Raw genomic sequence first — 27,583 nt, 5'->3', positions numbered from 1 at the left:
CTTGGCCATCTAGTTGAAAATAACATTTTCAATAGAAAGTTTATATGCTTTTTTTTTTCTTTAATTATTAAAAAAATAAATTGAAATTTAATTCAATCAAATTTTATAATAATTTTTAAAAAATTTTTCCTTTTAAAAAATATTTTGTGAGTTTGTGATAATATGTATTAATACAAGTGCATCCTGATACTTTTATCTCTAGTAAAGGTATGAGTATCATGAACAGTTTTGTTATCTAATGATATTATTTTGATAATATTTTGTGTATATTCTTATAATATTTTGTCTAAATATCATCATAATACAATATTATTTTGATAATATTTTATGAATATTCTTATAATATGTTACCTAAATGTCATCATAATATGATGAATTATTTCCATAATAACATATAAAAAAGAAAAAAAAAAAAAAGAATCATTAATTTATAATTATTTAAATTGATTCTTTAAAAAAATATTATAATATATTATTTATAAAAATAATTTTTACTCTTATTTTAAATAAATTTGTGGCCTTTTATTAAAAGGCCTATGATCGATGTATTATTATTATAAAAATTAATGCAATGTTTTTAATTTATGCTTTCTTTTCAGTTTTCTTTGGTAATAACACTGCTTGAATGTTTGGTAATACACCACCTTGAGCAATTGTTACACCAGATAATAATTTATTTAATTCTTCATCATTACGAATTGCCAATTGTAAATGACGTGGAATGATACGTGTTTTTTTGTTATCACGGGCAGCATTACCAGCTAACTCGAGAACTTCTGCAGCCAAATATTCCATAACAGCAGCCAAATATACTGGGGCACCAGCACCTACTCGTTCAGCATAATTTCCTTTTCGTAATAATCTGTGAATTCTTCCAACAGGAAATTGTAATCCTGCTCGGCTTGATCTTGACTTTGCCTTTCCCTTTACTTTACCACCTTTACCTCGTCCAGACATAGCGAATAAATTTATTTAATTAATATTTTTTTTTGTAAATATAATCACACAGATGTGTACGTTACGGGGATTGTAACATAAATGTTTAAAATGTTATTTGGGTATTTTAATTTATAATATTTATAAAATATAAAACTTTAAAAATAAACCAATCACCTTATAGTATTATTTTCAGCCAATCAGAGAGTAGTATTCATTTTTATTGTTATATCCATCTTCGCGTATATAATACGCTAGTTGTATACACGACACGCTCATACATATACTGACTGGTGTTCTGTAACTATCTGTGTATATTAATTGTTTGTAACAATGCCACCAAAAACAAGTGGAAAAGCAGCAAAAAAAGCTGGCAAAGCTCAAAAAAAATATATCAAAGAGTGATAAGAAAAAGAAGAGGAAGCGCAAGGAATCATATGCAATTTACATTTACAAAGTATTAAAACAAGTGCATCCTGATACTGGTATCTCTAGTAAAGCTATGAGTATCATGAACAGTTTTGTTAATGATATTTTTGAACGTATTGCTGCTGAAGCATCACGTTTAGCACATTATAATAAACGTTCAACAATCACAAGTCGGGAAATTCAAACCGCAGTTCGATTATTATTACCTGGTGAATTGGCAAAGCACGCTGTTAGTGAAGGTACTAAAGCTGTTACAAAATATACAAGTTCAAAATAAATAAATCGAAAATATTATTTAATTGATAACATAAAAATACATCAACATATAAAAACGGCTCTCTTTTTAAGAGAGCCATCAAATTTTTTAAATAAGAGTAAATTATTTTTATATATACAAAAAAATTAAATAAACAATTATTAATATCATATTTAATATAAAATTTTATATATTAATAGCTTGAATATATCTATTATTAGTATATCAATATTATTAATTTTAAATATAATAAAGGATATCGCGGAATATATATCGTAAATCAGTGTAATGCAAATGCATTACATTACCTTTATTATTTTCATTTTACATTTACTACTTGTTTATGTACGCTTATAATTATTAGAAAAATATTTTTAATAATTTTAAAAAATAAATGAAATAATAAAAATTTAATAATAAATTATTTATTGAAAGTATAAAAAATGGTATAGCAAAATCTTTATTTTCTTTGATTAAGGCGAAATGTTTTATTAGTTATAAATTCGATAATCTCCTATCGATACTTGTTACTCTTAACTTGTATATATAAAAAATATAATAGTATATTAATTTATAATAAAATTTTTTCAAAAATTCAATAAGTTATTGTAAAATAAAATAGATAATATACAAATTATAATTTATTATTGCAGATATATTACAATAAAAAAAAAAAATAAAAATATTTGGTAATGTATGTTATAAACAAAATAATTTGTTGTAAACAAATTATATAATATGTTATATTTATTAACAAATTTATTTACTCTTATATAAATAAAATTAGTGGCTTCCCAAAAAGGAAAGCCTGTTTAAATTTATCGGATGTATTAAATATTCTTTAATAAATTTACTAAATATTTTAAGTAAATTATTATATTTTCTTAACCTCCAAAACCATACAAAGTACGACCTTGTCGTTTTAATGCATATACAACATCCATAGCTGTAACTGTTTTACGTTTTGCGTGTTCAGTATATGTAACAGCATCCCGAATAACATTTTCAAGGAATACTTTAAGTACACCACGTGTTTCTTCATAAATTAAACCAGAGATACGTTTTACTCCACCTCGTCGTGCTAAACGACGAATTGCAGGTTTTGTAATACCTTGGATATTATCACGCAAAACTTTTCTATGACGTTTTGCACCCCCTTTTCCAAGACCCTTTCCACCTTTTCCTCTGCCAGTCATTTTAATAAAAAATTATTTACAATATTTTAACGAACGGATAACACGTGTGTTAACCTCACAAGTATTTTAATGTATGTGAGCGCCGGTACAATTGTGCCTTTTTATATAAAGCATTAAAGATTTTTTAAGCCACGCCTATACAATTTGATTAGTCCATACTCTGATAGCTATCCAATAGGATATGACAACAAAAATTTTGAAATTTCATATAAATATAAATACAACACATTTATTTCGCATTTAAACATTTGACTTTGTAGTATCAAATTGTCGAATATAATTTTTAAAATTGTGTGTTTTTTTGTAAAAACATTATTATTTGAAAATGGCTAGAACCAAGCAAACTGCACGTAAATCAACTGGTGGTAAAGCACCAAGAAAACAATTAGCAACGAAAGCTGCACGTAAAAGTGCACCAGCAACTGGTGGAGTAAAAAAACCACACAGATATCGTCCTGGTACAGTAGCTTTACGAGAAATTCGTCGTTATCAAAAAAGTACTGAATTGTTAATTCGTAAATTACCATTCCAACGTTTAGTACGTGAAATTGCACAAGATTTTAAAACCGATTTACGTTTTCAAAGTTCAGCTGTTATGGCATTACAAGAAGCTAGTGAAGCCTATTTAGTAGGTTTATTTGAAGATACCAATTTATGCGCAATTCATGCAAAGCGTGTTACAATTATGCCTAAGGATATACAATTGGCAAGACGTATTCGTGGAGAACGTGCATAAGCGTTTTAAATGACAATTTAAAAAAAAAAAAACAAATAAGAAATATTTTCGGTCCTATATATAGGACCAACATATATTATTAAATAAGAGTATATTATTTTTATTAAAAAATATATATATATATATATATATATATATATATATATATATATATATAAATATAAATTATTGAAATAAAATTAAACATTATTAAAATTTTGTTATAATTATAAGCGATTGCTATTTCTAAAAATAAATAAATTTCATAAAATTTATATTATTTTATATTCATTTGAAATATTAAAAAAACTTCTCGCTTTAAAGTAACCATGATATGAGTTATAAATGCAATAAAATTTTATACAAAAAATAATATTTATTTGTTGATGAATAATATAAAAGGTTTACATTTCTAAATAACATATATTTATATATGGTGTGTAAAAAAAAAGAAAAGAAGAAAAATAATTTATATTTTTAATATAAAAAGGCAACCGCACACAGTGTTCCCAAGCGGTCACCCATCCAAGTACTGACTGTGCCCAATGTTGCTTAACTTCGGTGATCGGACGAGAACCGGTGTTTTCAACGTGGTATGGCTGTTGCCAGTAATAAATGAAAATTTTTACAAATATATATTTTTCATAAATATCATTAATATTAAAGTATATTATTAAAATTTTCAATGAAGTAATCAATTTAAATATATACTTATTTATTATACCATATATTTTAAATAAAAATGCAACCGCACACAGTATTCTCAAGTGGCCACCCATCCGTGGTACTGACTGTGGCAAATGTTTCTAAACTATTATTTTATAAAATATTTATACAAAAAATAATTTACTCTTATCAAATATTAATTTGTGGCCTGTATTAAGGCCTATGTTATTTTCATTTTTTAGCAAAAATAATGAAATATTTCAATATATTATTAAAGTAACAGATCATTTCTTTTTTGGTGCTGCTTTTTTAATTTTTGTAGGAGATGATTTGGCAACAGAAGCTTTCTTAGCTTTTGGTGCTTTCGGTTTACGAGCAGGGCTACTTTTGGCAGCGGATTTTGTACTTTTTGCTGGTTTTGCTTTAACTGGTGCTTTTTTTGATGCCGCTGATGATTTTGCAGTAACTTTTTTAGCAGCAGTTGATGATGATGGAGTCGCTTTTTTTGCTTTAGGCTTTTTGGCTGCCAATGATGTAGTTGTGGCTTTCTTTTCTTTTGGTGCCCGTTTACTTTTAGCACTCTTTGCTGAACCTTTTGCTCCACTTTCTTTTTTGGATACTTTTGATTTAGCTGAAGAATTAGATGAAGCGGAAGCAGCCAATTTGAATGAACCAGATGCACCTTTACCTTTAGTTTGTACCAAGGCTCCCTCAGTTACAGCAGCTTTTAAATATTTTTTAATAAATGGTGAAATTTTATCAGAATCCACTTTATAATTTGCAGCTAAATATTTTTTAATTGCTTGTAATGATGAACCACCACGTTCTTTTAAATTTTTAATTGCGTTAACAACCATTTCTGATGTACGTGGATGTGTTGGTTTTGAATGTTGTTTTGTACGTTTAGCACCAGAAGCTGTTGCTTTTTTTGTTGGTGTTGTAGAAGCAGCAGTAACCGCAGTTGCTGCAACAGCTGTAGAATTTTCTTCGGCCATATTTTTTACTTTATAAAAATAATGTATTTATTATAAATATTTAAATGATAAAATATAATAATTCTATCAAATAAAAAATAAAGGTTTTCAATTATATCATTATTCACAATAATATAAGTCCCTATGTAAGTCAAAGTACCATGTAGAAAACACATAAAAATTAAATAGTATTTCTAATTTACTGTCGTAGTAAACATGATTTATTTTTTCAATTTCTATAATATATAAAATAATAAATTATAAATTTAATAATAATATTTATTTTATAAATTAAAATATATTTAATTTTTTTATTAACAATTATTAATAAACATAGTTTAATATTAATTATTTCAATCATACAAAACAATAATATTTTTAAGGTAAACTTAAAAAGTATATATTTTTATTTTTTATTTAATATCGATTTATTATAAATTATTAGTATATAAATAATTAAAAAATTTAATATATAAATATATATATTATAGTATAAGATTTCATTTTTAGAAAAACTTTTTTTGTCAATAATGAAAACGTATTATTATGAAATGTGTTAATCGAACATTGACAAAATATATTTCATTAGAAAATACTTTTATTTATGCATTAATATCAATAATTAACTATTAAATTAATTTTTTCATAATTATATAAAGAAATTTTATACTGATATAAGTATTTATATATTATAATATTTATTTTAAATATAAAAAAATTTATGACAAAATATATTATTAGAGTATTTGTTGAGATTAATATAAGATTATTTTAAATAAGAATTAATTTATATAATTATTAAAATATTATTAATTTTATGTTATGTAATTTTAATAAAAATAAATAATAATAATAAATATAAAAATTTTTTAACAATTTAAATTTTATATGATCTAAATAATTTTGTTAAGTACGATATGAGAAATCATTGTAAGCTTCGTTAAGAAACTTTGTAATATAAAATAATAATAATAATATTAAATATATAAATAAATAAAATAAATTTGATACATATTTTTGGTTCATTCTGTGTATAAATCAAAGGATACCGAATAATTGGTAACGGATGCGATATATTATAGTATCGAGTATTAAAACATAATATATAAATTTATCTTGTTATTCAAATTTTTTGTTACTTAACTTATGTATTTAGAAAATTTATAATATTATTTATATAATTGACATAAAATCTTATAAATTGAAATTTTATTAATATGTATCAAAAGAAGAGAGTAACGTATTGATATAATATCAAAGGATACTGATTATTTAAATAACGAATACGTCATATATTGTTTGTGTAACAAAGTTCACTTGGCCATCTAGTTGAAAATAACATTTTCAATAGAAAGTTTATATGCTTTTTTTTTTCTTTAATTATTAAAAAAATAAATTGAAATTTAATTCAATCAAATTTTATAATAATTTTTAAAAAATTTTTCCTTTTAAAAAATATTTTGTGATGTTGTGATAATATGTATTAATACAAGTGCATCCTGATACTTTTATCTCTAGTAAAGGTATGAGTATCATGAACAGTTTTGTTATCTAATGATATTATTTTGATAATATTTTGTGTATATTCTTATAATATTTTGTCTAAATATCATCATAATACAATATTATTTTGATAATATTTTATGAATATTCTTATAATATGTTACCTAAATGTCATCATAATATGATGAATTATTTCCATAATAACATATAAAAAAGAAAAAAAAAAAAAAGAATCATTAATTTATAATTATTTAAATTGATTCTTTAAAAAAATATTATAATATATTATTTATAAAAATAATTTTTACTCTTATTTTAAATAAATTTGTGGCCTTTTATTAAAAGGCCTATGATCGATGTATTATTATTATAAAAATTAATGCAATGTTTTTAATTTATGCTTTCTTTTCAGTTTTCTTTGGTAATAACACTGCTTGAATGTTTGGTAATACACCACCTTGAGCAATTGTTACACCAGATAATAATTTATTTAATTCTTCATCATTACGAATTGCCAATTGTAAATGACGTGGAATGATACGTGTTTTTTTGTTATCACGGGCAGCATTACCAGCTAACTCGAGAACTTCTGCAGCCAAATATTCCATAACAGCAGCCAAATATACTGGGGCACCAGCACCTACTCGTTCAGCATAATTTCCTTTTCGTAATAATCTGTGAATTCTTCCAACAGGAAATTGTAATCCTGCTCGGCTTGATCTTGACTTTGCCTTTCCCTTTACTTTACCACCTTTACCTCGTCCAGACATAGCGAATAAATTTATTTAATTAATATTTTTTTTTGTAAATATAATCACACAGATGTGTACGTTACGGGGATTGTAACATAAATGTTTAAAATGTTATTTGGGTATTTTAATTTATAATATTTATAAAATATAAAACTTTAAAAATAAACCAATCACCTTATAGTATTATTTTCAGCCAATCAGAGAGTAGTATTCATTTTTATTGTTATATCCATCTTCGCGTATATAATACGCTAGTTGTATACACGACACGCTCATACATATACTGACTGGTGTTCTGTAACTATCTGTGTATATTAATTGTTTGTAACAATGCCACCAAAAACAAGTGGAAAAGCAGCAAAAAAAGCTGGCAAAGCTCAAAAAAATATATCAAAGAGTGATAAGAAAAAGAAGAGGAAGCGCAAGGAATCATATGCAATTTACATTTACAAAGTATTAAAACAAGTGCATCCTGATACTGGTATCTCTAGTAAAGCTATGAGTATCATGAACAGTTTTGTTAATGATATTTTTGAACGTATTGCTGCTGAAGCATCACGTTTAGCACATTATAATAAACGTTCAACAATCACAAGTCGGGAAATTCAAACCGCAGTTCGATTATTATTACCTGGTGAATTGGCAAAGCACGCTGTTAGTGAAGGTACTAAAGCTGTTACAAAATATACAAGTTCAAAATAAATAAATCGAAAATATTATTTAATTGATAACATAAAAATACATCAACATATAAAAATGGCTCTCTTTTTAAGAGAGCCATCAAATTTTTTAAATAAGAGTAAATTATTTTTATATATACAAAAAAATTAAATAAACAATTATTAATATCATATTTAATATAAAATTTTATATATTAATAGCTTGAATATATCTATTATTAGTATATCAATATTATTAATTTTAAATATAATAAAGGATATCGCGGAATATATATCGTAAATCAGTGTAATGCAAATGCATTACATTACCTTTATTATTTTCATTTTACATTTACTACTTGTTTATGTACGCTTATAATTATTAGAAAAATATTTTTAATAATTTTAAAAAATAAATGAAATAATAAAAATTTAATAATAAATTATTTATTGAAAGTATAAAAAATGGTATAGCAAAATCTTTATTTTCTTTGATTAAGGCGAAATGTTTTATTAGTTATAAATTCGATAATCTCCTATCGATACTTGTTACTCTTAACTTGTATATATAAAAAATATAATAGTATATTAATTTATAATAAAATTTTTTCAAAAATTCAATAAGTTATTGTAAAATAAAATAGATAATATACAAATTATAATTTATTATTGCAGATATATTACAATAAAAAAAAAAAATAAAAATATTTGGTAATGTATGTTATAAACAAAATAATTTGTTGTAAACAAATTATATAATATGTTATATTTATTAACAAATTTATTTACTCTTATATAAATAAAATTAGTGGCTTCCCAAAAAGGAAAGCCTGTTTAAATTTATCGGATGTATTAAATATTCTTTAATAAATTTACTAAATATTTTAAGTAAATTATTATATTTTCTTAACCTCCAAAACCATACAAAGTACGACCTTGTCGTTTTAATGCATATACAACATCCATAGCTGTAACTGTTTTACGTTTTGCGTGTTCAGTATATGTAACAGCATCCCGAATAACATTTTCAAGGAATACTTTAAGTACACCACGTGTTTCTTCATAAATTAAACCAGAGATACGTTTTACTCCACCTCGTCGTGCTAAACGACGAATTGCAGGTTTTGTAATACCTTGGATATTATCACGCAAAACTTTTCTATGACGTTTTGCACCCCCTTTTCCAAGACCCTTTCCACCTTTTCCTCTGCCAGTCATTTTAATAAAAAATTATTTACAATATTTTAACGAACGGATAACACGTGTGTTAACCTCACAAGTATTGTAATGTATGTGAGCGCCGGTACAATTGTGCCTTTTTATATAAAGCATTAAAGATTTTTTAAGCCACGCCTATACAATTTGATTAGTCCATACTCTGATAGCTATCCAATAGGATATGACAACAAAAATTTTGAAATTTCATATAAATATAAATACAACACATTTATTTCGCATTTAAACATTTGACTTTGTAGTATCAAATTGTCGAATATAATTTTTAAAATTGTGTGTTTTTTTGTAAAAACATTATTATTTGAAAATGGCTAGAACCAAGCAAACTGCACGTAAATCAACTGGTGGTAAAGCACCAAGAAAACAATTAGCAACGAAAGCTGCACGTAAAAGTGCACCAGCAACTGGTGGAGTAAAAAAACCACACAGATATCGTCCTGGTACAGTAGCTTTACGAGAAATTCGTCGTTATCAAAAAAGTACTGAATTGTTAATTCGTAAATTACCATTCCAACGTTTAGTACGTGAAATTGCACAAGATTTTAAAACCGATTTACGTTTTCAAAGTTCAGCTGTTATGGCATTACAAGAAGCTAGTGAAGCCTATTTAGTAGGTTTATTTGAAGATACCAATTTATGCGCAATTCATGCAAAGCGTGTTACAATTATGCCTAAGGATATACAATTGGCAAGACGTATTCGTGGAGAACGTGCATAAGCGTTTTAAATGACAATTTAAAAAAAAAAAAACAAATAAGAAATATTTTCGGTCCTATATATAGGACCAACATATATTATTAAATAAGAGTATATTATTTTTATTAAAAAATATATATATATATATATATATATATATATATATATATATATATAAATATAAATTATTGAAATAAAATTAAACATTATTAAAATTTTGTTATAATTATAAGCGATTGCTATTTCTAAAAATAAATAAATTTCATAAAATTTATATTATTTTATATTCATTTGAAATATTAAAAAAACTTCTCGCTTTAAAGTAACCATGATATGAGTTATAAATGCAATAAAATTTTATACAAAAAATAATATTTATTTGTTGATGAATAATATAAAAGGTTTACATTTCTAAATAACATATATTTATATATGGTGTGTAAAAAAAAAGAAAAGAAGAAAAATAATTTATATTTTTAATATAAAAAGGCAACCGCACACAGTGTTCCCAAGCGGTCACCCATCCAAGTACTGACTGTGCCCAATGATGCTTAACTTCGGTGATCGGACGAGAACCGGTGTTTTCAACGTGGTATGGCTGTTGCCAGTAATAAATGAAAATTTTTACAAATATATATTTTTCATAAATATCATTAATATTAAAGTATATTATTAAAATTTTCAATGAAGTAATCAATTTAAATATATACTTATTTATTATACCATATATTTTAAATAAAAATGCAACCGCACACAGTATTCTCAAGTGGCCACCCATCCGTGGTACTGACTGTGGCAAATGTTTCTAAACTATTATTTTATAAAATATTTATACAAAAAATAATTTACTCTTATCAAATATTAATTTGTGGCCTGTATTAAGGCCTATGTTATTTTCATTTTTTAGCAAAAATAATGAAATATTTCAATATATTATTAAAGTAACAGATCATTTCTTTTTTGGTGCTGCTTTTTTAATTTTTGTAGGAGATGATTTGGCAACAGAAGCTTTCTTAGCTTTTGGTGCTTTCGGTTTACGAGCAGGGCTACTTTTGGCAGCGGATTTTGTACTTTTTGCTGGTTTTGCTTTAACTGGTGCTTTTTTTGATGCCGCTGATGATTTTGCAGTAACTTTTTTAGCAGCAGTTGATGATGATGGAGTCGCTTTTTTTGCTTTAGGCTTTTTGGCTGCCAATGATGTAGTTGTGGCTTTCTTTTCTTTTGGTGCCCGTTTACTTTTAGCACTCTTTGCTGAACCTTTTGCTCCACTTTCTTTTTTGGATACTTTTGATTTAGCTGAAGAATTAGATGAAGCGGAAGCAGCCAATTTGAATGAACCAGATGCACCTTTACCTTTAGTTTGTACCAAGGCTCCCTCAGTTACAGCAGCTTTTAAATATTTTTTAATAAATGGTGAAATTTTATCAGAATCCACTTTATAATTTGCAGCTAAATATTTTTTAATTGCTTGTAATGATGAACCACCACGTTCTTTTAAATTTTTAATTGCGTTAACAACCATTTCTGATGTACGTGGATGTGTTGGTTTTGAATGTTGTTTTGTACGTTTAGCACCAGAAGCTGTTGCTTTTTTTGTTGGTGTTGTAGAAGCAGCAGTAACCGCAGTTGCTGCAACAGCTGTAGAATTTTCTTCGGCCATATTTTTTACTTTATAAAAATAATGTATTTATTATAAATATTTAAATGATAAAATATAATAATTCTATCAAATAAAAAATAAAGGTTTTCAATTATATCATTATTCACAATAATATAAGTCCCTATGTAAGTCAAAGTACCATGTAGAAAACACATAAAAATTAAATAGTATTTCTAATTTACTGTCGTAGTAAACATGATTTATTTTTTCAATTTCTATAATATATAAAATAATAAATTATAAATTTAATAATAATATTTATTTTATAAATTAAAATATATTTAATTTTTTTATTAACAATTATTAATAAACATAGTTTAATATTAATTATTTCAATCATACAAAACAATAATATTTTTAAGGTAAACTTAAAAAGTATATATTTTTATTTTTTATTTAATATCGATTTATTATAAATTATTAGTATATAAATAATTAAAAAATTTAATATATAAATATATATATTATAGTATAAGATTTCATTTTTAGAAAAACTTTTTTTGTCAATAATGAAAACGTATTATTATGAAATGTGTTAATCGAACATTGACAAAATATATTTCATTAGAAAATACTTTTATTTATGCATTAATATCAATAATTAACTATTAAATTAATTTTTTCATAATTATATAAAGAAATTTTATACTGATATAAGTATTTATATATTATAATATTTATTTTAAATATAAAAAAATTTATGACAAAATATATTATTAGAGTATTTGTTGAGATTAATATAAGATTATTTTAAATAAGAATTAATTTATATAATTATTAAAATATTATTAATTTTATGTTATGTAATTTTAATAAAAATAAATAATAATAATAAATATAAAAATTTTTTAACAATTTAAATTTTATATGATCTAAATAATTTTGTTAAGTACGATATGAGAAATCATTGTAAGCTTCGTTAAGAAACTTTGTAATATAAAATAATAATAATAATATTAAATATATAAATAAATAAAATAAATTTGATACATATTTTTGGTTCATTCTGTGTATAAATCAAAGGATACCGAATAATTGGTAACGGATGCGATATATTATAGTATCGAGTATTAAAACATAATATATAAATTTATCTTGTTATTCAAATTTTTTGTTACTTAACTTATGTATTTAGAAAATTTATAATATTATTTATATAATTGACATAAAATCTTATAAATTGAAATTTTATTAATATGTATCAAAAGAAGAGAGTAACGTATTGATATAATATCAAAGGATACTGATTATTTAAATAACGAATACGTCATATATTGTTTGTGTAACAAAGTTCACTTGGCCATCTAGTTGAAAATAACATTTTCAATAGAAAGTTTATATGCTTTTTTTTTTCTTTAATTATTAAAAAAATAAATTGAAATTTAATTCAATCAAATTTTATAATAATTTTTAAAAAATTTTTCCTTTTAAAAAATATTTTGTGATGTTGTGATAATATGTATTAATACAAGTGCATCCTGATACTTTTATCTCTAGTAAAGGTATGAGTATCATGAACAGTTTTGTTATCTAATGATATTATTTTGATAATATTTTGTGTATATTCTTATAATATTTTGTCTAAATATCATCATAATACAATATTATTTTGATAATATTTTATGAATATTCTTATAATATGTTACCTAAATGTCATCATAATATGATGAATTATTTCCATAATAACATATAAAAAAGAAAAAAAAAAAAAAGAATCATTAATTTATAATTATTTAAATTGATTCTTTAAAAAAATATTATAATATATTATTTATAAAAATAATTTTTACTCTTATTTTAAATAAATTTGTGGCCTTTTATTAAAAGGCCTATGATCGATGTATTATTATTATAAAAATTAATGCAATGTTTTTAATTTATGCTTTCTTTTCAGTTTTCTTTGGTAATAACACTGCTTGAATGTTTGGTAATACACCACCTTGAGCAATTGTTACACCAGATAATAATTTATTTAATTCTTCATCATTACGAATTGCCAATTGTAAATGACGTGGAATGATACGTGTTTTTTTGTTATCACGGGCAGCATTACCAGCTAACTCGAGAACTTCTGCAGCCAAATATTCCATAACAGCAGCCAAATATACTGGGGCACCAGCACCTACTCGTTCAGCATAATTTCCTTTTCGTAATAATCTGTGAATTCTTCCAACAGGAAATTGTAATCCTGCTCGGCTTGATCTTGACTTTGCCTTTCCCTTTACTTTACCACCTTTACCTCGTCCAGACATAGCGAATAAATTTATTTAATTAATATTTTTTTTTGTAAATATAATCACACAGATGTGTACGTTACGGGGATTGTAACATAAATGTTTAAAATGTTATTTGGGTATTTTAATTTATAATATTTATAAAATATAAAACTTTAAAAATAAACCAATCACCTTATAGTATTATTTTCAGCCAATCAGAGAGTAGTATTCATTTTTATTGTTATATCCATCTTCGCGTATATAATACGCTAGTTGTATACACGACACGCTCATACATATACTGACTGGTGTTCTGTAACTATCTGTGTATATTAATTGTTTGTAACAATGCCACCAAAAACAAGTGGAAAAGCAGCAAAAAAAGCTGGCAAAGCTCAAAAAAATATATCAAAGAGTGATAAGAAAAAGAAGAGGAAGCGCAAGGAATCATATGCAATTTACATTTACAAAGTATTAAAACAAGTGCATCCTGATACTGGTATCTCTAGTAAAGCTATGAGTATCATGAACAGTTTTGTTAATGATATTTTTGAACGTATTGCTGCTGAAGCATCACGTTTAGCACATTATAATAAACGTTCAACAATCACAAGTCGGGAAATTCAAACCGCAGTTCGATTATTATTACCTGGTGAATTGGCAAAGCACGCTGTTAGTGAAGGTACTAAAGCTGTTACAAAATATACAAGTTCAAAATAAATAAATCGAAAATATTATTTAATTGATAACATAAAAATACATCAACATATAAAAACGGCTCTCTTTTTAAGAGAGCCATCAAATTTTTTAAATAAGAGTAAATTATTTTTATATATACAAAAAAATTAAATAAACAATTATTAATATCATATTTAATATAAAAATTTATATATTAATAGCTTGAATATATCTATTATTAGTATATCAATATTATTAATTTTAAATATAATAAAGGATATCGCGGAATATATATCGTAAATCAGTGTAATGCAAATGCATTACATTACCTTTATTATTTTCATTTTACATTTACTACTTGTTTATGTACGCTTATAATTATTAGAAAAATATTTTTAATAATTTTAAAAAATAAATGAAATAATAAAAATTTAATAATAAATTATTTATTGAAAGTATAAAAAATGGTATAGCAAAATCTTTATTTTCTTTGATTAAGGCGAAATGTTTTATTAGTTATAAATTCGATAATCTCCTATCGATACTTGTTACTCTTAACTTGTATATATAAAAAATATAATAGTATATTAATTTATAATAAAATTTTTTCAAAAATTCAATAAGTTATTGTAAAATAAAATAGATAATATACAAATTATAATTTATTATTGCAGATATATTACAATAAAAAAAAAAAATAAAAATATTTGGTAATGTATGTTATAAACAAAATAATTTGTTGTAAACAAATTATATAATATGTTATATTTATTAACAAATTTATTTACTCTTATATAAATAAAATTAGTGGCTTCCCAAAAAGGAAAGCCTGTTTAAATTTATCGGATGTATTAAATATTCTTTAATAAATTTACTAAATATTTTAAGTAAATTATTATATTTTCTTAACCTCCAAAACCATACAAAGTACGACCTTGTCGTTTTAATGCATATACAACATCCATAGCTGTAACTGTTTTACGTTTTGCGTGTTCAGTATATGTAACAGCATCCCGAATAACATTTTCAAGGAATACTTTAAGTACACCACGTGTTTCTTCATAAATTAAACCAGAGATACGTTTTACTCCACCTCGTCGTGCTAAACGACGAATTGCAGGTTTTGTAATACCTTGGATATTATCACGCAAAACTTTTCTATGACGTTTTGCACCCCCTTTTCCAAGACCCTTTCCACCTTTTCCTCTGCCAGTCATTTTAATAAAAAATTATTTACAATATTTTAACGAACGGATAACACGTGTGTTAACCTCACAAGTATTGTAATGTATGTGAGCGCCGGTACAATTGTGCCTTTTTATATAAAGCATTAAAGATTTTTTAAGCCACGCCTATACAATTTGATTAGTCCATACTCTGATAGCTATCCAATAGGATATGACAACAAAAATTTTGAAATTTCATATAAATATAAATACAACACATTTATTTCGCATTTAAACATTTGACTTTGTAGTATCAAATTGTCGAATATAATTTTTAAAATTGTGTGTTTTTTTGTAAAAACATTATTATTTGAAAATGGCTAGAACCAAGCAAACTGCACGTAAATCAACTGGTGGTAAAGCACCAAGAAAACAATTAGCAACGAAAGCTGCACGTAAAAGTGCACCAGCAACTGGTGGAGTAAAAAAACCACACAGATATCGTCCTGGTACAGTAGCTTTACGAGAAATTCGTCGTTATCAAAAAAGTACTGAATTGTTAATTCGTAAATTACCATTCCAACGTTTAGTACGTGAAATTGCACAAGATTTTAAAACCGATTTACGTTTTCAAAGTTCAGCTGTTATGGCATTACAAGAAGCTAGTGAAGCCTATTTAGTAGGTTTATTTGAAGATACCAATTTATGCGCAATTCATGCAAAGCGTGTTACAATTATGCCTAAGGATATACAATTGGCAAGACGTATTCGTGGAGAACGTGCATAAGCGTTTTAAATGACAATTTAAAAAAAAAAAAACAAATAAGAAATATTTTCGGTCCTATATATAGGACCAACATATATAAATAAATAAGAGTATATTATTTTTATTAAAAAATATATATATATATATATATATATATATATATATATATATATATATATATAAATATAAATTATTGAAATAAAATTAAACATTATTAAAATTTTGTTATAATTATAAGCGATTGCTATTTCTAAAAATAAATAAATTTCATAAAATTTATATTATTTTATATTCATTTGAAATATTAAAAAAACTTCTCGCTTTAAAGTAACCATGATATGAGTTATAAATGCAATAAAATTTTATACAAAAAATAATATTTATTTGTTGATGAATAATATAAAAGGTTTACATTTCTAAATAACATATATTTATATATGGTGTGTAAAAAAAAAGAAAAGAAGAAAAATAATTTATATTTTTAATATAAAAAGGCAACCGCACACAGTGTTCCCAAGCGGTCACCCATCCAAGTACTGACTGTGCCCAATGTTGCTTAACTTCGGTGATCGGACGAGAACCGGTGTTTTCAACGTGGTATGGCTGTTGCCAGTAATAAATGAAAATTTTTACAAATATATATTTTTCATAAATATCATTAATATTAAAGTATATTATTAAAATTTTCAATGAAGTAATCAATTTAAATATATACTTATTTATTATACCATATATTTTAAATAAAAATGCAACCGCACACAGTATTCTCAAGTGGCCACCCATCCGTGGTACTGACTGTGGCAAATGTTTCTAAACTATTATTTTATAAAATATTTATACAAAAAATAATTTACTCTTATCAAATATTAATTTGTGGCCTGTATTAAGGCCTATGTTATTTTCATTTTTTAGCAAAAATAATGAAATATTTCAATATATTATTAAAGTAACAGATCATTTCTTTTTTGGTGCTGCTTTTTTAATTTTTGTAGGAGATGATTTGGCAACAGAAGCTTTCTTAGCTTTTGGTGCTTTCGGTTTACGAGCAGGGCTACTTTTGGCAGCGGATTTTGTACTTTTTGCTGGTTTTGCTTTAACTGGTGCTTTTTTTGATGCCGCTGATGATTTTGCAGTAACTTTTTTAGCAGCAGTTGATGATGATGGAGTCGCTTTTTTTGCTTTAGGCTTTTTGGCTGCCAATGATGTAGTTGTGGCTTTCTTTTCTTTTGGTGCCCGTTTACTTTTAGCACTCTTTGCTGAACCTTTTGCTCCACTTTCTTTTTTGGATACTTTTGATTTAGCTGAAGAATTAGATGAAGCGGAAGCAGCCAATTTGAATGAACCAGATGCACCTTTACCTTTAGTTTGTACCAAGGCTCCCTCAGTTACAGCAGCTTTTAAATATTTTTTAATAAATGGTGAAATTTTATCAGAATCCACTTTATAATTTGCAGCTAAATATTTTTTAATTGCTTGTAATGATGAACCACCACGTTCTTTTAAATTTTTAATTGCGTTAACAACCATTTCTGATGTACGTGGATGTGTTGGTTTTGAATGTTGTTTTGTACGTTTAGCACCAGAAGCTGTTGCTTTTTTTGTTGGTGTTGTAGAAGCAGCAGTAACCGCAGTTGCTGCAACAGCTGTAGAATTTTCTTCGGCCATATTTTTTACTTTATAAAAATAATGTATTTATTATAAATATTTAAATGATAAAATATAATAATTCTATCAAATAAAAAATAAAGGTTTTCAATTATATCATTATTCACAATAATATAAGTCCCTATGTAAGTCAAAGTACCATGTAGAAAACACATAAAAATTAAATAGTATTTCTAATTTACTGTCGTAGTAAACATGATTTATTTTTTCAATTTCTATAATATATAAAATAATAAATTATAAATTTAATAATAATATTTATTTTATAAATTAAAATATATTTAATTTTTTTATTAACAATTATTAATAAACATAGTTTAATATTAATTATTTCAATCATACAAAACAATAATATTTTTAAGGTAAACTTAAAAAGTATATATTTTTATTTTTTATTTAATATCGATTTATTATAAATTATTAGTATATAAATAATTAAAAAATTTAATATATAAATATATATATTATAGTATAAGATTTCATTTTTAGAAAAACTTTTTTTGTCAATAATGAAAACGTATTATTATGAAATGTGTTAATCGAACATTGACAAAATATATTTCATTAGAAAATACTTTTATTTATGCATTAATATCAATAATTAACTATTAAATTAATTTTTTCATAATTATATAAAGAAATTTTATACTGATATAAGTATTTATATATTATAATATTTATTTTAAATATAAAAAAATTTATGACAAAATATATTATTAGAGTATTTGTTGAGATTAATATAAGATTATTTTAAATAAGAATTAATTTATATAATTATTAAAATATTATTAATTTTATGTTATGTAATTTTAATAAAAATAAATAATAATAATAAATATAAAAATTTTTTAACAATTTAAATTTTATATGATCTAAATAATTTTGTTAAGTACGATATGAGAAATCATTGTAAGCTTCGTTAAGAAACTTTGTAATATAAAATAATAATAATAATATTAAATATATAAATAAATAAAATAAATTTGATACATATTTTTGGTTCATTCTGTGTATAAATCAAAGGATACCGAATAATTGGTAACGGATGCGATATATTATAGTATCGAGTATTAAAACATAATATATAAATTTATCTTGTTATTCAAATTTTTTGTTACTTAACTTATGTATTTAGAAAATTTATAATATTATTTATATAATTGACATAAAATCTTATAAATTGAAATTTTATTAATATGTATCAAAAGAAGAGAGTAACGTATTGATATAATATCAAAGGATACTGATTATTTAAATAACGAATACGTCATATATTGTTTGTGTAACAAAGTTCACTTGGCCATCTAGTTGAAAATAACATTTTCAATAGAAAGTTTATATGCTTTTTTTTTTCTTTAATTATTAAAAAAATAAATTGAAATTTAATTCAATCAAATTTTATAATAATTTTTAAAAAATTTTTCCTTTTAAAAAATATTTTGTGATGTTGTGATAATATGTATTAATACAAGTGCATCCTGATACTTTTATCTCTAGTAAAGGTATGAGTATCATGAACAGTTTTGTTATCTAATGATATTATTTTGATAATATTTTGTGTATATTCTTATAATATTTTGTCTAAATATCATCATAATACAATATTATTTTGATAATATTTTATGAATATTCTTATAATATGTTACCTAAATGTCATCATAATATGATGAATTATTTCCATAATAACATATAAAAAAGAAAAAAAAAAAAAAGAATCATTAATTTATAATTATTTAAATTGATTCTTTAAAAAAATATTATAATATATTATTTATAAAAATAATTTTTACTCTTATTTTAAATAAATTTGTGGCCTTTTATTAAAAGGCCTATGATCGATGTATTATTATTATAAAAATTAATGCAATGTTTTTAATTTATGCTTTCTTTTCAGTTTTCTTTGGTAATAACACTGCTTGAATGTTTGGTAATACACCACCTTGAGCAATTGTTACACCAGATAATAATTTATTTAATTCTTCATCATTACGAATTGCCAATTGTAAATGACGTGGAATGATACGTGTTTTTTTGTTATCACGGGCAGCATTACCAGCTAACTCGAGAACTTCTGCAGCCAAATATTCCATAACAGCAGCCAAATATACTGGGGCACCAGCACCTACTCGTTCAGCATAATTTCCTTTTCGTAATAATCTGTGAATTCTTCCAACAGGAAATTGTAATCCTGCTCGGCTTGATCTTGACTTTGCCTTTCCCTTTACTTTACCACCTTTACCTCGTCCAGACATAGCGAATAAATTTATTTAATTAATATTTTTTTTTGTAAATATAATCACACAGATGTGTACGTTACGGGGATTGTAACATAAATGTTTAAAATGTTATTTGGGTATTTTAATTTATAATATTTATAAAATATAAAACTTTAAAAATAAACCAATCACCTTATAGTATTATTTTCAGCCAATCAGAGAGTAGTATTCATTTTTATTGTTATATCCATCTTCGCGTATATAATACGCTAGTTGTATACACGACACGCTCATACATATACTGACTGGTGTTCTGTAACTATCTGTGTATATTAATTGTTTGTAACAATGCCACCAAAAACAAGTGGAAAAGCAGCAAAAAAAGCTGGCAAAGCTCAAAAAAATATATCAAAGAGTGATAAGAAAAAGAAGAGGAAGCGCAAGGAATCATATGCAATTTACATTTACAAAGTATTAAAACAAGTGCATCCTGATACTGGTATCTCTAGTAAAGCTATGAGTATCATGAACAGTTTTGTTAATGATATTTTTGAACGTATTGCTGCTGAAGCATCACGTTTAGCACATTATAATAAACGTTCAACAATCACAAGTCGGGAAATTCAAACCGCAGTTCGATTATTATTACCTGGTGAATTGGCAAAGCACGCTGTTAGTGAAGGTACTAAAGCTGTTACAAAATATACAAGTTCAAAATAAATAAATCGAAAATATTATTTAATTGATAACATAAAAATACATCAACATATAAAAACGGCTCTCTTTTTAAGAGAGCCATCAAATTTTTTAAATAAGAGTAAATTATTTTTATATATACAAAAAAATTAAATAAACAATTATTAATATCATATTTAATATAAAATTTTATATATTAATAGCTTGAATATATCTATTATTAGTATATCAATATTATTAATTTTAAATATAATAAAGGATATCGCGGAATATATATCGTAAATCAGTGTAATGCAAATGCATTACATTACCTTTATTATTTTCATTTTACATTTACTACTTGTTTATGTACGCTTATAATTATTAGAAAAATATTTTTAATAATTTTAAAAAATAAATGAAATAATAAAAATTTAATAATAAATTATTTATTGAAAGTATAAAAAATGGTATAGCAAAATCTTTATTTTCTTTGATTAAGGCGAAATGTTTTATTAGTTATAAATTCGATAATCTCCTATCGATACTTGTTACTCTTAACTTGTATATATAAAAAATATAATAGTATATTAATTTATAATAAAATTTTTTCAAAAATTCAATAAGTTATTGTAAAATAAAATAGATAATATACAAATTATAATTTATTATTGCAGATATATTACAATAAAAAAAAAAAATAAAAATATTTGGTAATGTATGTTATAAACAAAATAATTTGTTGTAAACAAATTATATAATATGTTATATTTATTAACAAATTTATTTACTCTTATATAAATAAAATTAGTGGCTTCCCAAAAAGGAAAGCCTGTTTAAATTTATCGGATGTATTAAATATTCTTTAATAAATTTACTAAATATTTTAAGTAAATTATTATATTTTCTTAACCTCCAAAACCATACAAAGTACGACCTTGTCGTTTTAATGCATATACAACATCCATAGCTGTAACTGTTTTACGTTTTGCGTGTTCAGTATATGTAACAGCATCCCGAATAACATTTTCAAGGAATACTTTAAGTACACCACGTGTTTCTTCATAAATTAAACCAGAGATACGTTTTACTCCACCTCGTCGTGCTAAACGACGAATTGCAGGTTTTGTAATACCTTGGATATTATCACGCAAAACTTTTCTATGACGTTTTGCACCCCCTTTTCCAAGACCCTTTCCACCTTTTCCTCTGCCAGTCATTTTAATAAAAAATTATTTACAATATTTTAACGAACGGATAACACGGCCGTTAACCTCACAAGTATTGTAATGTATGTGAGCGCCGGTACAATTGTGCCTTTTTATATAAAGCATTAAAGATTTTTTAAGCCACGCCTATTATACAATTTGATTAGTCCATACTCTGATAGCTATCCAATAGGATATGACAACAAAAATTTTGAAATTTCATATAAATATAAATACAACACATTTATTTCGCATTTAAACATTTGACTTTGTAGTATCAAATTGTCGAATATAATTTTTAAAATTGTGTGTTTTTTTGTAAAAACATTATTATTTGAAAATGGCTAGAACCAAGCAAACTGCACGTAAATCAACTGGTGGTAAAGCACCAAGAAAACAATTAGCAACGAAAGCTGCACGTAAAAGTGCACCAGCAACTGGTGGAGTAAAAAAACCACACAGATATCGTCCTGGTACAGTAGCTTTACGAGAAATTCGTCGTTATCAAAAAAGTACTGAATTGTTAATTCGTAAATTACCATTCCAACGTTTAGTACGTGAAATTGCACAAGATTTTAAAACCGATTTACGTTTTCAAAGTTCAGCTGTTATGGCATTACAAGAAGCTAGTGAAGCCTATTTAGTAGGTTTATTTGAAGATACCAATTTATGCGCAATTCATGCAAAGCGTGTTACAATTATGCCTAAGGATATACAATTGGCAAGACGTATTCGTGGAGAACGTGCATAAGCGTTTTAAATGACAATTTAAAAAAAAAAAAACAAATAAGAAATATTTTCGGTCCTATATATAGGACCAACATATATTATTAAATAAGAGTATATTATTTTTATTAAAAAATATATATATATATATATATATATATATATATATATATATATATATATATAAATATAAATTATTGAAATAAAATTAAACATTATTAAAATTTTGTTATAATTATAAGCGATTGCTATTTCTAAAAATAAATAAATTTCATAAAATTTATATTATTTTATATTCATTTGAAATATTAAAAAAACTTCTCGCTTTAAAGTAACCATGATATGAGTTATAAATGCAATAAAATTTTATACAAAAAATAATATTTATTTGTTGATGAATAATATAAAAGGTTTACATTTTTAAATAACATATATTTATATATGGTGTGTAAAAAAAAAGAAAAGAAGAAAAATAATTTATATTTTTAATATAAAAAGGCAACCGCACACAGTGTTCCCAAGCGGTCACCCATCCAAGTACTGACTGTGCCCAATGTTGCTTAACTTCGGTGATCGGACGAGAACCGGTGTTTTCAACGTGGTATGGCTGTTGCCAGTAATAAATGAAAATTTTTACAAATATATATTTTTCATAAATATCATTAATATTAAAGTATATTATTAAAATTTTCAATGAAGTAATCAATTTAAATATATACTTATTTATTATACCATATATTTTAAATAAAAATGCAACCGCACACAGTATTCTCAAGTGGCCACCCATCCGTGGTACTGACTGTGGCAAATGTTTCTAAACTATTATTTTATAAAATATTTATACAAAAAATAATTTACTCTTATCAAATATTAATTTGTGGCCTGTATTAAGGCCTATGTTATTTTCATTTTTTAGCAAAAATAATGAAATATTTCAATATATTATTAAAGTAACAGATCATTTCTTTTTTGGTGCTGCTTTTTTAATTTTTGTAGGAGATGATTTGGCAACAGAAGCTTTCTTAGCTTTTGGTGCTTTCGGTTTACGAGCAGGGCTACTTTTGGCAGCGGATTTTGTACTTTTTGCTGGTTTTGCTTTAACTGGTGCTTTTTTTGATGCCGCTGATGATTTTGCAGTAACTTTTTTAGCAGCAGTTGATGATGATGGAGTCGCTTTTTTTGCTTTAGGCTTTTTGGCTGCCAATGATGTAGTTGTGGCTTTCTTTTCTTTTGGTGCCCGTTTACTTTTAGCACTCTTTGCTGAACCTTTTGCTCCACTTTCTTTTTTGGATACTTTTGATTTAGCTGAAGAATTAGATGAAGCGGAAGCAGCCAATTTGAATGAACCAGATGCACCTTTACCTTTAGTTTGTACCAAGGCTCCCTCAGTTACAGCAGCTTTTAAATATTTTTTAATAAATGGTGAAATTTTATCAGAATCCACTTTATAATTTGCAGCTAAATATTTTTTAATTGCTTGTAATGATGAACCACCACGTTCTTTTAAATTTTTAATTGCGTTAACAACCATTTCTGATGTACGTGGATGTGTTGGTTTTGAATGTTGTTTTGTACGTTTAGCACCAGAAGCTGTTGCTTTTTTTGTTGGTGTTGTAGAAGCAGCAGTAACCGCAGTTGCTGCAACAGCTGTAGAATTTTCTTCGGCCATATTTTTTACTTTATAAAAATAATGTATTTATTATAAATATTTAAATGATAAAATATAATAATTCTATCAAATAAAAAATAAAGGTTTTCAATTATATCATTATTCACAATAATATAAGTCCCTATGTAAGTCAAAGTACCATGTAGAAAACACATAAAAATTAAATAGTATTTCTAATTTACTGTCGTAGTAAACATGATTTATTTTTTCAATTTCTATAATATATAAAATAATAAATTATAAATTTAATAATAATATTTATTTTATAAATTAAAATATATTTAATTTTTTTATTAACAATTATTAATAAACATAGTTTAATATTAATTATTTCAATCATACAAAACAATAATATTTTTAAGGTAAACTTAAAAAGTATATATTTTTATTTTTTATTTAATATCGATTTATTATAAATTATTAGTATATAAATAATTAAAAAATTTAATATATAAATATATATATTATAGTATAAGATTTCATTTTTAGAAAAACTTTTTTTGTCAATAATGAAAACGTATTATTATGAAATGTGTTAATCGAACATTGACAAAATATATTTCATTAGAAAATACTTTTATTTATGCATTAATATCAATAATTAACTATTAAATTAATTTTTTCATAATTATATAAAGAAATTTTATACTGATATAAGTATTTATATATTATAATATTTATTTTAAATATAAAAAAATTTATGACAAAATATATTATTAGAGTATTTGTTGAGATTAATATAAGATTATTTTAAATAAGAATTAATTTATATAATTATTAAAATATTATTAATTTTATGTTATGTAATTTTAATAAAAATAAATAATAATAATAAATATAAAAATTTTTTAACAATTTAAATTTTATATGATCTAAATAATTTTGTTAAGTACGATATGAGAAATCATTGTAAGCTTCGTTAAGAAACTTTGTAATATAAAATAATAATAATAATATTAAATATATAAATAAATAAAATAAATTTGATACATATTTTTGGTTCATTCTGTGTATAAATCAAAGGATACCGAATAATTGGTAACGGATGCGATATATTATAGTATCGAGTATTAAAACATAATATATAAATTTATCTTGTTATTCAAATTTTTTGTTACTTAACTTATGTATTTAGAAAATTTATAATATTATTTATATAATTGACATAAAATCTTATAAATTGAAATTTTATTAATATGTATCAAAAGAAGAGAGTAACGTATTGATATAATATCAAAGGATACTGATTATTTAAATAACGAATACGTCATATATTGTTTGTGTAACAAAGTTCACTTGGCCATCTAGTTGAAAATAACATTTTCAATAGAAAGTTTATATGCTTTTTTTTTTCTTTAATTATTAAAAAAATAAATTGAAATTTAATTCAATCAAATTTTATAATAATTTTTAAAAAATTTTTCCTTTTAAAAAATATTTTGTGATGTTGTGATAATATGTATTAATACAAGTGCATCCTGATACTTTTATCTCTAGTAAAGGTATGAGTATCATGAACAGTTTTGTTATCTAATGATATTATTTTGATAATATTTTGTGTATATTCTTATAATATTTTGTCTAAATATCATCATAATACAATATTATTTTGATAATATTTTATGAATATTCTTATAATATGTTACCTAAATGTCATCATAATATGATGAATTATTTCCATAATAACATATAAAAAAGAAAAAAAAAAAAAAGAATCATTAATTTATAATTATTTAAATTGATTCTTTAAAAAAATATTATAATATATTATTTATAAAAATAATTTTTACTCTTATTTTAAATAAATTTGTGGCCTTTTATTAAAAGGCCTATGATCGATGTATTATTATTATAAAAATTAATGCAATGTTTTTAATTTATGCTTTCTTTTCAGTTTTCTTTGGTAATAACACTGCTTGAATGTTTGGTAATACACCACCTTGAGCAATTGTTACACCAGATAATAATTTATTTAATTCTTCATCATTACGAATTGCCAATTGTAAATGACGTGGAATGATACGTGTTTTTTTGTTATCACGGGCAGCATTACCAGCTAACTCGAGAACTTCTGCAGCCAAATATTCCATAACAGCAGCCAAATATACTGGGGCACCAGCACCTACTCGTTCAGCATAATTTCCTTTTCGTAATAATCTGTGAATTCTTCCAACAGGAAATTGTAATCCTGCTCGGCTTGATCTTGACTTTGCCTTTCCCTTTACTTTACCACCTTTACCTCGTCCAGACATAGCGAATAAATTTATTTAATTAATATTTTTTTTTGTAAATATAATCACACAGATGTGTACGTTACGGGGATTGTAACATAAATGTTTAAAATGTTATTTGGGTATTTTAATTTATAATATTTATAAAATATAAAACTTTAAAAATAAACCAATCACCTTATAGTATTATTTTCAGCCAATCAGAGAGTAGTATTCATTTTTATTGTTATATCCATCTTCGCGTATATAATACGCTAGTTGTATACACGACACGCTCATACATATACTGACTGGTGTTCTGTAACTATCTGTGTATATTAATTGTTTGTAACAATGCCACCAAAAACAAGTGGAAAAGCAGCAAAAAAAGCTGGCAAAGCTCAAAAAAATATATCAAAGAGTGATAAGAAAAAGAAGAGGAAGCGCAAGGAATCATATGCAATTTACATTTACAAAGTATTAAAACAAGTGCATCCTGATACTGGTATCTCTAGTAAAGCTATGAGTATCATGAACAGTTTTGTTAATGATATTTTTGAACGTATTGCTGCTGAAGCATCACGTTTAGCACATTATAATAAACGTTCAACAATCACAAGTCGGGAAATTCAAACCGCAGTTCGATTATTATTACCTGGTGAATTGGCAAAGCACGCTGTTAGTGAAGGTACTAAAGCTGTTACAAAATA

General features: G+C 24.2%; 4 non-coding genes across 4 annotated transcripts; all 4 read right to left on the bottom strand.

Moving 5' to 3' along the window:
* Window positions 1-4,020: 4,020 nt before the first annotated feature.
* LOC123304759 lies at window positions 4,021-4,139 on the bottom strand. Its single transcript, XR_006536746.1, has one exon. It is a non-coding gene; the product is annotated as a 5S ribosomal RNA (ribosomal RNA).
* Window positions 4,140-10,505: 6,366 nt separating this feature from the next.
* LOC123304762 lies at window positions 10,506-10,624 on the bottom strand. Its single transcript, XR_006536748.1, has one exon. It is a non-coding gene; the product is annotated as a 5S ribosomal RNA (ribosomal RNA).
* Window positions 10,625-16,996: 6,372 nt separating this feature from the next.
* On the bottom strand, window positions 16,997-17,115 carry LOC123304758. Its single transcript, XR_006536745.1, has one exon. It is a non-coding gene; the product is annotated as a 5S ribosomal RNA (ribosomal RNA).
* A 6,375-nt stretch (window positions 17,116-23,490) lies between these two features.
* LOC123304766 lies at window positions 23,491-23,609 on the bottom strand. The gene has a single exon (XR_006536752.1). It is a non-coding gene; the product is annotated as a 5S ribosomal RNA (ribosomal RNA).
* Window positions 23,610-27,583: the final 3,974 nt, after the last annotated feature.

The sequence above is a fragment of the Chrysoperla carnea genome (assembly GCF_905475395.1).
Source record: "Chrysoperla carnea chromosome X unlocalized genomic scaffold, inChrCarn1.1 SUPER_X_unloc_9, whole genome shotgun sequence".
NCBI lineage: Eukaryota > Metazoa > Arthropoda > Insecta > Neuroptera > Chrysopidae > Chrysoperla > Chrysoperla carnea.
Note: the sequence above shows the minus strand (reverse complement) of the source record. Positions and strands in the feature narration are given on the sequence as shown.